General features: G+C 43.0%; 1 long non-coding RNA gene across 4 annotated transcripts in view; it reads left to right on the top strand.

Annotated features, from left to right (window-relative positions):
- The first annotated feature begins 7,526 nt into the window (after window positions 1-7,526).
- LOC147011402 (uncharacterized) overlaps window positions 7,527-15,135 on the top strand; it is a 189,865-nt gene continuing 182,256 nt past the window's right edge. For all 4 annotated transcript variants that reach the window (XR_015051766.1, XR_015051765.1, XR_015051763.1 and 1 more), the window contains exons 1-2: window positions 7,527-8,426; window positions 9,227-9,332. This is a non-coding gene — a long non-coding RNA (uncharacterized LOC147011402). The remainder of the gene's footprint in view (window positions 8,427-9,226; window positions 9,333-15,135) is intronic.

The following is a 15,135-nucleotide window of genomic DNA, read 5'->3' as shown; positions in this document are numbered from 1 at the left end:
AGCAAATATAAAAAAAACATCTCAAAGTGTTGTATTGTCTCAGCCTGATGGAGAGAATTCAAAGACCAACATTACAAAACAAAAGCAGGTTGTAAATATTTTAGAAATACAAATCAATCTTGGAAAAAAAAACATCATTATCTTGACATGAAACCTTGAGAAGTCTAATGGAAGAATCATTACTGACTGGACAACCACAGAACTACACAGGATATTAATGGGAGTGCAAAGCAGTCGACCTTGCACCATCCTACTTGTACTACTTCCATACGTCTCCCTCTCTATCATCGTGGTGTGTAAGCTCTTGTTGCCCTCTTTCACCATGGTTCATAAGCACTTGCTCCCCTCTATCACCGTGGTTTGTAAACCCTGTCTGTTCATCCTCTCCATTCAGGTGTTCAGATAACAGTTGGAGAACACTGAGGAATTCGTAATCACACTGGTAAAGGTTTACCTTCGTCTTCTAATCTTCATTACTCATATTTGCATCCCGAGCACTAAAAGAAAAGGGAAACATGTTATCAGATTAACCATCATGGGATAAGACAACACACTAAAAAAAATCTATTAAAACCATCGAGTAATAGAAGAGCTACCTTTGTTCTATATATCTTCAAATACTTCATCTTTACAACACCTTGTAATAATAAATATCAGCATAAGGATCATGGGGTTGATAATGATATTACAGAATGAGGTTAAACACTTTTACAGAACCTCTTCAACGCTATCTTCATACCCAAAGGAACGTGAAGCGGGAGAGAAATCACATTTTTTCTCTTTATTTTGTGGAATAATCGAGCTCAAATCTGCTTTTGTACTTCTCTCTTCCTTGAACTGTCTTGGTAATGAAAGTTTTTTTCATTGTAGATGCCTTATCATCATAAAAATAACTCAAACAAGAATTTTTCTCAAGTGTTTAAAATAAGTAACCACGTTCACATAAAAAATGGAAATTTGGATTTGAGAATTTCTGTGGATAGTTCTGTGGATAGTGGAAGTTTTGAAGTGTTTTTCTCATGAACTACAAACATCCGCTGAGAGTTGGGAGCCATGTTGTGAAGACTTCATTTAAATGTTTTGACGTGTTTTCATGCCTTGGAAGGGGACCACAGTGATTCCTGATTGATAATTATCAATCTTTTATAATAATTTTACAATTATAATTGTAAAAGTGTTTTGTGATGTAACAACTCTCCATGTGTTGATATCTGGGAAGCCTCTGAAGGAGGAACAAAAATGATTTCAGGAATTCTCCTGATCCTGAGAGCAAACATTTCATTTCCAAGCTTTCTTACAGCCTGGAAAGAGTGCTCAGATTTTGTTACACTTTATATAAACTGCCTCAAAGCTCGGTGAAGTTTCATAACAAACTCTGTTTACCATTTCTTGTTGAAGAACTTTTGTACATTGGCAACGGCTAGTTTTTTTTTTCATGTATCTGTTGAATCAGTCTTCGACAGCTTGGTATTCAGCATGCATATACTGAGTCTTGTATACCAACCACAGGGAGAAACAAAAAAAAAGCACACATGTTATGGTCATTTGGCCCAACACGTACACACTGCACCACGATCCCAATCTTCCTGCACTTCGAAGAGGAAACAAAATGATGAGAGCATAAGGTGGAACAGGATAGCCTTGAATGTTTTGCTTCTTATACAAATAAAACATTGTTTTAATTGCAGAAGTCTTTTCATCTACAGGGTAAGTCATAAGTAGTACACTGTTTTAGCTGATTATACAACGTTTGTTTATACAATGTATTTATGCTGGTTTTTTTTTTCCAGCTAACACAAACAAGGAGAAAAAGACATAAAATGTCATAGCCCCTGTGGTTTCAATCATTTTGTTGTACGAAGTTAAAGGGCTGGCTCATATTTATAAGATTTAGGTGTATGCACAACTGACTTGGGTGGTCATGTGACATGGAAGATTGTGTATTGTTATGTTTGTGGGGTAGATGTAGGAACTTCATAGTAAAGGTCGGATGGAATAGAGTGGCATGGTCCGTGGATGAGCAGGAGACGTCTCGATGTAATTTAAGTGGGGGAAAACTGTCAGCTTAAGATTGTTACTTGTCAATGCACAGGGGGCAGTGCTGTGTTAATTAAGCAGGGTTTAAGGATAATTTCTCCCAGTATGTGATTGCCCCCTGTGACCTTTTCCTATGTTTTTGCATTTACAAGACCGGTGATAAAAAGGAATGACGTCCTTAAAACCACAATAACAACAACAACAACAACAACAACAACAACAACAACAACAACCGAGCCGAATGTTCCAAGCACCTAAAAACCCTGGCTCCAGGAATGACAACAAGCGAACCACACTCCAGCCGTGGATGATGGATGGGCTTGATGTCAGGAGGTTCGGAGGAGACGAGGGTTGTGTGAGCTATGCGATTGGAGGCAGAGGATCGAGCTCGCTGGCTTCCCCTTGACATGGTGAAGAAGGCTGCACGATTCTCGTGTTCATGCTGGGGCGAATGTGTTCACGCGCTGGAGCAAAACGCCGGCCATTGACTGTTTGGCTGAGTCATGAAGCATGCACGTTTTTGAGGAGGGAAGAAGAGCGTGCCTTGTGGCCTTATCACGGGGCCTCAGAAATCGTCCCATCGTATGATCAAGGAGGAAGGTGGGCGATCGTGGTGAACGAACCTGGTGCAAGAGTGGAACGGTCGGCATATTCGCTTGTGAAAAGAAGCTGCATGGCGGGTTATGAGCCCTGGCTTTGTATACTGCCACACGGATCCCTCACGTACGTTTCCACCCAGAGAGCAGCTTGGCACCATTTTCAGGTGCGGTTTCCCATGCAGTAACTACGCAGTTTCAATGATGCCGGGTGCAAAAAAGGATCATCTCTGGATGAAGCTAAGTGGCAGAATAAAGGAGGGATTTTTCTTTTGTTTTATCTTTCCCCCTTGTCCATTTTTGTAACTGTGTGTGGAGGCGCCTCCACTTTAGGCTGTAAATTACCTTACGTTTCATTCCCTCATGCTTTGATTTATTTTCATTATTACACTTTCTTTTATTCCTCTGATGAATACTTGATTTATGTTCATTAAATCCCTATTTACTAAGATTGCTTGTGTCTGTCCATTCATTGTGGGTTTGAGTATAAACCCAAGTCCTCCGTCCTGGTGAACGCCTCTGGTGCATGCCCTTGCCGCCCTCCCATACTGTGCGCGCTATAATCTCCAAGGATCACGTATTCGCCTCCAAGGTAGAACCGTTTGGCAATCCATCTCGGTCGGTCTTAACCGGCATGGACACGACAGGATGATTGGGTTATTCGGTCATGAATATTAATGATGTGGGTCACGTAGTTATATTGTGTAAGATAGTTGGTCATGTGACATGTATGACGCTTTCGATTGGGAATGCTTGTGCCAAGTTTGAACAAAATCGGACAAGGCATGTTCAATAAATGGTTGGGGCCACGTCAAAGTAACAAAATGGCCGCCAGTCGGCCATGTTGCATCTGATCTCAAACAAAAATGGCGTGCACATGTAAACCATAATTCGTTACCTGCGTGCCAAGGTTGAACAAGATCGGTAAATGCATGTCCGATAAATTGTTGAGGACGTGTTCAATCCCAGGTGATTTTACAACTGAAATGGCCGCCAGTCGACCTGTCAGCCATCTTTGATCAGCCATCTTTGATCAGATCGCCAAATAAAGTGAGGTGCACATGTATGCCTTCATGTACTGTGCTTGTGCCAAGTTTGAACAATATCGGACCATGCATGTCGGATAAATAGTTGGGGAAACTTTTAAGTAACAAAATGGCTGCCAGTTGGCCATTGTGGATCTTATCCAGAAAAAAATGACGTGCATATGTAAGCCATCATTCCTTTTCTGTGTGCCCATTTTGAACAAAATTGGTAAATGCATGTCTGAGAAATGGTTGAGGATGTGTTTAACATCGGGTTTTTCAACTAAAATGGCCACCAGTCGGCAATGTTTGATCGAATCGCAAAACACAATGACAACCAAATGTATACCCTCATGCATTGTCATTGCGCCAAGTTTGAACAAAATTGGTCCATCCATATCCGAGATATGGCTGCAGACGGATGTGCAGACGGATGGACGAAGGAGACCCAATCCGTAAGCCCCCATTTTGGAATAAGTCCAATGGGAGCTCATAAGACATTAAACCAAAGATGGCAGACACCAGTTCATTTACAGTAGAAGAGAGGCTGGTGGCAGTGGTGTGGTACCACGAGAGGAGAAACACAACCAAGACGATGAAACAGGTGCAAGAAGACTTCGAGGAGCATTGTGGAAAGCCAGCACGGTGAAAATCAAATCTTCATCTTTGGGGAAAAAGGCTTTTAAACTGGAAGTGCACACAACAGCAAGCACAGCAAACAACTAAAAAGTAGTGATTTGGGAATTCAAAACATTTAAACATCCATTCTCAGATCTCTGAAAAAAACAATCATATGTACTCGATATCAAAGGAGGTATTATCATTGTGGCATTACTGTAATATTTCATTACTACTCCTGGTATTATGTATTACTGTAATATATTATTAGTCCTGTGGCTTATGGCTTACCCTAACAGATGGTACAAACAAATCTTGTAGAAACAGCTGAAACTGTGTCCTGGCACATGCTCCCATACCTGACCTGACCTGTGTGATATTCATGTCTCTGCTGGCTGTGAGTCAGAGGTCAACAGACATCTGGGTCGGGCCTGGGGAGTTATGGATTCACTGGATCATGGGGTGTGGTGCTGCCAGTACCTGTGCAGGAGGACGAAAGTCCGAGTCTTCAGGTCCTTGGTGCTTCCAGTCTTGCTCTGTGGATGCGAGACTTGGACTCTGACCAGGGATCTGAGACTGAGACTTAATTCCTTTGGGACCAGGTCTCTTCGGAGAATCCTTGGGTATTGCTGGTCGGATTTTGTGTCCAATGAGCGGCTGCTGAGAGAGAGACTCAAATGAGATTTGTTACCTGCATAATCTGTTAGCGTCAGATGTGGCTGTATGGACATGGTGCTCGTTTTCCTGATGCTAATCCTGCTCGCCAGATTCCCTTGGTGAGGGAGACTCGTGAGTGGAGGAAACAAATGGGCCGACCACTTGCCTCGTGGTTGCAACAGGTTGATCAGCATCTGAAGGAGAAGGGGATGGGCCAGGAATCTGCCTGGCAGATGGCCAGACCGTGGCCCCTGGAGTATCTGCGAAAAGTGGACGCAGCGACGTGCTGCTCTGGCGTGTACTCCCATACCTGACCTGACCTGACCTGTGAGATGATTCAAGTTGCAGGCTAAAATTATCAGCTGCCCTGTTTACTGGGATGACTACATTGTCTTTGTGGAGGACATAGTTAACAAGGGCTATGGTGAGAGGGTCCCAGAGATTGAACTTTCTCTTGGCAACGAATTTGTGTGGTACATACTCCTCCATGGTATATAATCACCAGAAGAAACCTGGATGGATAAGATTCGTCTTTGATTGCAGTGCAGAGTATGAAGGAGAAGTGCTCAACAGCCACCTACTGCAAGACCCTGAAATGACCAACAATCTCGTTGCTGTTTTTTGGCGCTTCTGCAAGGAAAATTTGGCTTTCACTTGTGATATTAATACACGTTTCATCAAGTTGGTGTTGATGAGAAGGACCACAATTTCCTGAGGTTCTTGTGGTGAGAGGATAGCCAACTGGACAATCTACCAGTGGAGTATTGTCTGACTGTGCACCTCTTTGTTGCAACCACCTTGCCAGGATGTGCAAAATTTGCACTCACGCCTGCTGCCGATGCATATGAGGAGAGTTGTGGCAATAAAGCTGTAGATTTTTGGCAGGAAGGACTTCTGTGTTGATGACTCGTTGAAGTCAGTCACAACTCGTATTGAGACCCAACAACTGGCTGAGGACAGTAGGCGGCTATGTGAGAATGGATGATTCCATCCACCACAAGTACGTCTCAAATGACAAATCATTCTCAATGCAGTCCCCTTTTCTGAGCATGCCAAGGACATTCAGAATATTGACATGTTTTGAGAAGATTTCCTTTTGGAGTGTACTCTCGGAGAACAGTGGTTTGTTCAATCCGACACTTTCAAGTATCAAGTTGAACTCCAGAAAAAAGCACTCATTCTCCCTGGAATTCTGTCTTCAGTCAGCGCTATATTTGATCCCCTTGGTCTTATTGCCCCTTTCCTGCTGGTGGGAAAATGCATTCTCCAAGAGTCATGTCATGATAGATGTGACTGGGATACTCCATTCTCTGAAAGCACCAAAGCTAAGTGGGAGAAATGGACATGTGGCATTCTGCACTTGTCTTCACTTGAGATTCACCGATGCTGCAAGCCAAAGAACTTTTATAAAGTACAATCAGCAGAACTGCATCACTTACTGTGGTACCAGTAAAGAAAAACTGAAAAAGTGGGCAAAAAAAACAACAAAAACGAGAGCCTCATTCGAGATGATGATGATGTCATGATGCTGCGTGATTCACTGCCAAGATGCCAATGGCCACTGGCTGTGAAATCGAGGCTCAACCTGTACTCGATGGACATTAAACCGAAAGATCAAGCTCCAACTTGGAAAATCTGTCTTCGAGAGACACATCCACAATATTGTGTTGTTGTTGGACCAAGGATCCCACGACGAGGAGCCAACCCACTTATGGACTTCTTGTTGAACAATGTGGACTCATGTTGGGTTTTCTTGATTTATGATTTCAGCGTTTCTCTGTTTTCTTGTTTTCAGACGATGATAATAATCAATCTTTGATTACCCTAGTTGTGGTATATTTAATTTGCTCTATCATGTTAACATGTAGATTTGGGTTTATTGATTAAGGATAATTTGAGATGTCATATTAGGGAAGAAATGCAACAGTTATTTGTGCAAGGTATGACTTCGTGTGCCACTTGGGGGCGTTGTTATCACATTCTTCCAATTCTGTTCTTTCTTCATGCCAAATCCACCCGACCCAAGGATATAGGTAAGCTGAAACTCAATGTATTGTTGAACCTCTTGAAGTAACTTGAGACAAATGATTGTATTGTGTGCAGACAAAACGTATCATGATAGGTTTGGTGTAAAAGCATTACAGTGTAATGATGCTTCAATGCATGCAGTTACTTATAGTGTAATGATTACACTGGAAGTAACAGCATTGAACGGCTACATTTTACCTCCTCCACCGAAGGTGGAAGGAGGTCATGTTTTCATGTCTTTTTGTCTGTTTGTGTGCAGGATATCTCAAAAAGTTATGGATGGAATTGGACGAAACTTGGTGGGCATGCTGGGCATGTGACAAGGAAGAATTGATTCAATTTTGCTGAAGATCCGAATCCAGATCCGATATTTCTTAAAGTGATTCTTCACCATTGAGAGAGAGAGGGATAAACTGATACATATATATTTGTATATAAGTATATATTTATATGTAAGTATATATTTATATGTAATATATATATATATATATATATATATATATATATATATATATATATATATATATATATATATATATATATATATATATATATAGATGTATGTATAAAAAATATATTGTTACGGCTGTGGAAATTCGCAATACACCATAAAGGGTCCTTAGATCAGTAATGACGCTAAGTTTATGTGCAGATAGGTCCCCACCGTTGTTTAAAGGGCTGCGACCCTTTGAGATAGCCGTTTTTCTTTATCTATCGTTATTTTGAGCCACCATTGCAACAAACCTCCACGCTCACACCACCCCCACAACAATCACCACCATCTTCACCACTACGCCCGCGAACGAACGCCATCCTCCGCGGACCACGGTAGGACGGTTTCTGCAACACAGAAACCGTCCGAGAAGGATTGGCGGAACAAAAGCACTTGTGAAGCCTGTGGGGTTTTTTCCCACCATTTTTCCCCACGCTTGGTGTGAAGGAAAGGGGGAGGGCAGCTCGCCGCCGATTGGTGGATGAACGGCGTGACGCGGTCGGGGTGAGGGAACGGCCCTTTTCGGGAACCTTCTCGAAGGAAGGTGGAGCCGAAAACGGGGAGGAGCGAAGGGCGGAGCCCCGCGTTATATAAGGCGGACCGCACGCAGGGCTCGCCCTCTCTCTCTGTCAGGGTCGTGTTGGATTCTACTCGCTCTCTTTGTGGACGTCATCCTCTCGCTTCATCTTCGAGCTCTCTCTTGGTGGTCGAGGTCGGGCTCTCTCGTCTTGGCGTTGGGTGACCTGTCGTTGAAGGCGCGGGCTGGTGGCAATTCCGGGCGACGCCTCGGAGACGCAGACGGGAGGAGCAGCCCTGCCGGTTGTGAGGTGCGAATCTGCGCGTCTGGCGAGGGACGCCGGAGAGAACTCACCGACCACGTCATCGCAAAGGCCCGAGAGCGGGCGCAGCTACGCTAGCTGCCGTGGGAACAAGGCGTCGCGACCTGCCCACCATCACACCTCGAGGGGACAGGTAACCAGCACGGTCTCGCGGGCCTTTTCGGTCATCCACGGCCCACTACCATAAAGGTTTACGAACCCCATCTACCTCCCTGCCTATGGGGAGGGTTTCCTGTTTTTGTACGCATGCTGTGGCGCCGTGTCCTGTGAAGTGCATGTACATTCTCATTGTAGTCGGTTGTATTGTTTTTATTTGCCTTGCTTGTAAATACGTGCATGATTCCTTGTGTTGTGTGTGCAATATGTGCTTTATAATAAATGTCCTTGTGTGAAATGTATCCCGTTCGTCGTCTTTTTCCCTTTTGAAAGTGCCATCTTGAATCTCGGAATAAATTAGTAGTGTTTCAAACACCCGGTAAGGAAGAATCGGAACCGTCGAGGTCGGCGATAAACCGCTTGGTTATCCCTGCAGCACGGAACGAACCGCTTAAGCGGTTCGTGGTCTAAGCTGACCTGCGGCGTGGTGCAACCCCTCGGTAGGTTACCCGCGCGGGTATTTAGGTATATTGACATTCGGCGATTCACCCTACTTCGTGCGGGTGGAATGCGGACTGGGTTGTGGTGAGGTTAAACCCCCACCCGTGACTGGTAGTTCCAGGAGGGTCACGACTGAATTGTCCGTCCGGTGGGTGACGCGGCTGCCATTAGAGGTACGCGGCCCATCGCACGCCAGGCGGGCCAGAATTCGTAACAATATGTTTCTAATATATACAAGGTGCCCCAAAAGTCTCCATACAAAGGGGAAACTTAACACTTTCAGCAAAATGTCTCCCGAAATTCTTCATTTATTGCTTCTATCTTATTTTTTTTCAGATTCCCTTCAATAATGCCTTTGTCAAAAGAAGAACGTATTGAAACCATTCTCATGGCTGGTTCGGGAAGCTGTGGCAAGGTTGATATCGACTTTAACAGGAACTTGGTAAGCACATCACACACGACAAGATTCAGAACATGATCATTTAAAGGAACACCTTCGAAGTGGAATTACTTGCACAACACCAGATGTGTTGACACGAGTTCACCATGAGTGGGAGATACGACTTCGTTTGTGTTTACAAAGAAATGGCAATTATGTGGAGAACGTTTTGTAACTAAAGTTATATTTTGCTAACAAAGTGTTAATTTTCCCTTTGTATGAAAACTTTGACAACTTTGTGTGTGTGTATGTGTATGTATATGTATATGTATATATATATATATATGTGTATGTATATATGTATATATATGTATATATGTATATATGTATATAGTGGCGTGCGCCTGTAATCCGGCTACTCAGAGGCTTGGGTTGGAGGATCGCTTGAGGACGGGACTCTGCACTGGCCGCGCTATGAGAGGGTGTAGGGCAGCCTGGAATATGGCGAAGCCCAATCCTTATCCCTGTGTCGTAAGAGGTGACCAGGGTCTCGTCAGGAAGGGCATCCGGCGTAAAACCTATGCGGATCATAACGGATGATCCGCTGTGGCAACCCCGAACGGGAGCAGCCGAAAGATGAAATATATATATATATATATATATATATATATATATATATATATATATATATATATATATATATATATATATATATATATATATATATATATATATATATATATATATACTGAATTAGCACCGGGTGGGATTGACTCAGCCTGTCATCCTTCTGAGGTTAGTGAAATGAGTTGTAGTGTACTGGTAGAGGGGCACAGCATCAGTGGCACAGCTGTGTTCCAAGAAATGATAGCTTCCTGGCAGCCAGGCTGCCATACACAAGAAACAGAAGAGAACAGAGCATTTAATTCTGGTTTTTAATTTGATGATCCATTGATTCAGTGCCATCGGTTTTGATGGAACGTGAATGGTGTACGTACAGAAAGGGTCGTTTTTAGGAGGATTTTTTTATTCGTTTTTAAAAGGTCTGAAGTGTCTTTAAAGGTCTAACAGATCTCAGGGGGCGAAAGTGTTTTAGGGTCTCCAAAAGGAAAGACAGAAGCTAAGTGACCTGGGATTATTTACTATATTGAAAGTTTGAGTGGCCGTAAAATGTGGATTAACGAGAGGCAACTCCTTCTGTGCGAGAGTTTAAATCGCTAAAATAGCCAGTCCAGTTCTCTGTCATACGGTTCCACCTCGTGTGACACTGGAGTACAATAGGTTTTCTGCAAGAAAACGATATCTGCCTTTCAAGGTTGACGACTTGAAGCATCCTCGACTGATTCCTGCTGCCATTTATATTGAGGCTCCCAGAGGTCATCATGGTGATGTGAAGGTGGCAAGCAAATAAAAAGAGGCAGATCAACCTTTTAGTTCCTCTTTGGCTTTAACAATATGTTTTTTTTTGTTTTTTTAAGCCAACAGCATTGTGGTTCAGTAAAATGGTGGTCAGTAGGTTGGCGAATAATACTTCTTGCCGTTTCACTGAACTTGTGCAAATCGGAAAACAGAGTTTGGTTCAGGAATTGAGGATTTGAGATGGCAAGACGGTTGAAACATTTTGTGGGGAATTTCTTCAATGTCATACGATTCCTCCTCTGACATACCAGAAGCGCGATATGGAAAATTTTCAATTTGTGGTTCACAAGCTATGTTTGTGTTCTGTGAGGTGCAGGTTTCAGCCTGCTTGATTTTTTTTTTTTTTTTTTTTGGACGAAGTAGAGAGGGGGTGAGGCTCTGATACGACCTCAGGTAATGTGGAAGGAAGAGGGGCAGGGGGATCAGAGTCCACTACAGGTTTGTGAACATGAGGTTCTTGTTGTTCCACCTTGTCACTACACCCGGGCACATCTTCAGTCGAAGTCGGTGCGGGTATTTCCGCAATTTAAGATTCATTGATGGTTAAATCACGCTACTGTTGGGGTAGGATGGGGACAGTTTTTGGCTCTTTTACAGTGGGGTCCTTACGTGGCTCATTCTTATTCTTAATACCGCCAGAAGGAATCAAGACTGTGCTTTCTTTAATAATCTCTAAGAGCAAGTCGCATTTACCTTATGTACCGGCACGGGGGTCCGACATATTCACTTGAGAGTGACTCATGCCGATTAATCATGGATGCAGTATCAAATAAACCTGGAGTTGTGTTCAATGTTAATATTTTACCAGCAACCAAAACCCCATTCTTCCCTTTATGAGGGGCAGGTTCCTCCTGAGCCGTTTTGCTCTTCCTCGATTAGGAAACAAGCGTAAACCCATCCCAACCACTTGAGGTACTGTCATGTATGAACTTTGGGATTGACATTACATTACCAGAGACAGTAACTGTAGCAGGTTGATCGATGCTAATGGGTGGAACCGTATTAGCTGGAGGGGTGCATTCCTCAACTGAAGGGGGATGCAGTTTGAAGACAAAATCGTTTGACGTGACCAAACACCACAGGCAAAGCATTTCGAAGTTTCTGTTGATGCATACACTTATTAATCGTGTCCATCCATGCAGTTCAATCACGACATTGTCACATGTCAAGGATGAGACTTTCTAAGTCTCAAGCACTCCTTCACTCCTGAGCCAGCAAGTAGATCTTCATGACCAATGGACCTGTGAAGAAGCACCACTGTCCATCCTCATTGGTGGAGGTGTTATGTCTTACCTTCATATTCTGTTGCTCAACCCGAACAATGTTAAACTTGGCTGCAGCTCACGTAGGACGGTAAAGGTTCTTTTATAGGATTCTTTGACTGCACCTTATTTATTGTTAGAGGCTCCATGAGACAAAGGTGTGTTTTACATTATCGAGTGAATCTCGATCCATAAGCTTTTAGCTCCAATGGAGCAAAGATTGCGGACCATGGAGCAGCACCTTTGCAACCTGTGGATAATCCTTATGTTCAACTAGTAAATACCACCCTTCGCTTTACTGCTGGGAAGACTGAGTGGGGTGGGGGAGTGAGTAGGAATGGGGGAAGGGAAGGCAGAAAGAGGTGCAATGGTGCCTGAATTACGATTAATACTGTCTTGTCAAAATTCATCTGCATGGAATAACAGTGAAGATGGAAACAAAATAACATCTGAAATCCATTTTCTACCAGTCATACTCGAAATAACACCCAGAGACAATGAATGTTCTGTCCAGACATGTCCGGATATAATCACTGCCTGGGCATGTCCGGAGAGAGGGAGAGATAGATGTGTGGGAGGGTGCTACTCTGAATTAGGTGAGGGTGGAGCAAGGATGGAACAGAGAGCAATATTGGATTCCTATGACTTTAAAGCCAGTCTTCACTGTTCCCGCAGCAGTAAAAGAAATGAACTGAATTCATTCAAATAATGACTTTATCCACAAAAGAGTTACTGTTTAACATAGAACAAGCCTGAAGATATTGCAAAGTTTAATTGCCCATGAAATAAACATTTCAGATAATCCACCACATTGCCTGTTCGTCTGTGCATGCATCACATGGTACATCAGTCTGTGGTCCACGCAAACGTTATAACTTTATTTTAAAACGTCTGTTTGTCACCAGATTTGCATTGATTCCCTGTAGAGCACCTCATGAAACCTCTGAAAATATATACACAGATCTGGCCGATGCTATGGAAAACCAGTCCCTCTCGGGGGCAGGGTGCGACGTCAAGCAGTGAATGCATTAAACCATACAGCTCAACGAAGCTGGTTAATTTTGGCACAATCCTAAATCTGTTGTTCACTCAAAATAATTATACAAACAAGAGAAAGCAACAGAGCAAGGACATATTTCCATAGCGACAGAGCATTCCCGAGATTGTGTTTGTAGCACAAGTGTTTCACCCAGCAATTAAAAACAAGTACAAAGTTACCCTGAGGCAGATAGAACCGAGCACAGGATCCCTTCAAGTAGCCTCTGCTGAAATTAAACTACTAAAAGGAAATGGGCGTAAAGTACAGCTTGTGTGAGAATTGGCACAACGATTCGTCTTCTTTTTAAAAGGTTGGCCCAACTCCACAGGAGACATGAGGGTCTTTCCTGTCCAGACATTGATAAAAACAAGTGACTGCTTTGAAAAGACGACAGATGTCCCTCAAAGGAATGTTGTCTTTCAAAGCAAACTAGAGCGAAGTCGATGGTGTGCCATCACAATCTCCCATACTTCCCATCTCAAGCAGAGTTGAAAGATGGCAAGTGTTTCCACCAGGAATTACCCAATATCAAATTTTCAGTGAAAAAGTCTTCTGTTTTGACACCTGTGACCCTAAATCCCCACCTTCTGGGGGCATGAACAGGGGGTCAAATCCAAAAAGATCATTACGTATTTCATACATCCCACAATTTTCATTGCATATTCAAAGTTTGATTTAATTTTTTTGTAAAATGTGCCTGTAATTCCACAGAGCCCAGTGGGAAGGGCTAAAATGGCACTGCTCTCACAACTTCTCGCCATGTGTTGATCATAGCTACACAGTTTGGTAAATTTCTGTACAACCATTTCAGAGTTCGGGTGATGGATGGACGGACGGAGCCCCTTACAATCTCCCCAGTTTTTTTGCAAAACGCGTGGGGATGAAAATCCAAGTTCTCTTGATATTATACACACGACTCCAAAATGAAGGAAGTTATTTATTTTTTAATTTCATTCCATTTTATGTGTTAACACATCACAGACCTGGTGTAAATGACCAGACCCACTCTCCACCCTGTCTCCACAATAACAGAGTGGAACTTTCAAAAGCAATTAAGTGTGATGTCGTCACATGGTTAAGCCCTGGAGAGTGATGACCTCCACAATTGTTGCAGGATTGAAACAGGCAAGGAATTATGAGGACTGCTTATGCAAAAGATGAACTTGAAATTTATGATGCAGAATTTTAATTTGCCGTGTACAAGGACAAGATAAATTGACCATGTACAGGGACAATTATTTGGGCAATAAAGGAATATGTAAATTTTTACATATATATATATATATATATCATTGACACCTCCCGCACTCCTCGAGCAAAAGAAGCTGCATAAAGCAATCCAAGAAGGCCGACATAAGGAAAGTGCTTTGCTGTTTCAAACCCTAACAGAGTTCTTCCACAGCTATAAAGACATTCACAAATAGTACACACGTGAGAATCCCAATACTACACACACCCTCAGCAGCCGGACTGGTTTCATCAGTTATCGCGAATGAACAGCGACAGTGCAGACAGCAATTCATACCAATGAGGCTCCCAAGCATGTACCATGTGCAAACGTCAAAAGAAGTCAATATATAAATAATAAAGAAAGATCCACCAGCATCTCTCACCTGTGAATGGTGGGAATAGCCAATCATCTCTCACCTAATCAACTAAACGCAGGTGGCTCGGATTTTACAAATAATTGACACCTCCTACACATCTGTCGCCAAAGAAACTGCAAAAAGAAACCCAAGAAGGCCTACAGAAGGAAAGTGCTTTGATGTTTCAAACACTTCCCAGAGTTCCTCCACTTCCCAGAGTTACTCCCTTCTAAACACTCCCCTCTTCCCTTTTATACACTCCCCCACTCCCTTCGATATACTTGCCTACTCCCCTCCTCCCCTCTGCACCCCTATCTTCCCCTTCATTTCTTTACCACCTCTTCCCCCATTCCTCCCTTTCTTTGTCTTCCCATCCTATCTCTTTTTAGGTCATCTCTTCCGAGATGACGTAATAAAGCCGGACCAAATGTCCGTACGTCCGTCAACAATTTTTCTTTCCGATCTTGATGAAACTTAGTATGTGGGTAGAGGTCGATGAGTTTTGCACAACGATATAACTTTTTTCCGGGTTCAAGGTCAAGGTCACGAGGTCACGTAAG

This window comes from Eptatretus burgeri, chromosome 15 (genome assembly GCF_056783735.1).
Source record: "Eptatretus burgeri isolate ZD-2024b chromosome 15, Ebu_testis_v1, whole genome shotgun sequence".
In the NCBI taxonomy this organism is placed as follows: Eukaryota; Metazoa; Chordata; class Myxini; order Myxiniformes; family Myxinidae; genus Eptatretus; species Eptatretus burgeri.
This window is presented reverse-complemented; position numbering and strand designations above follow the sequence as displayed.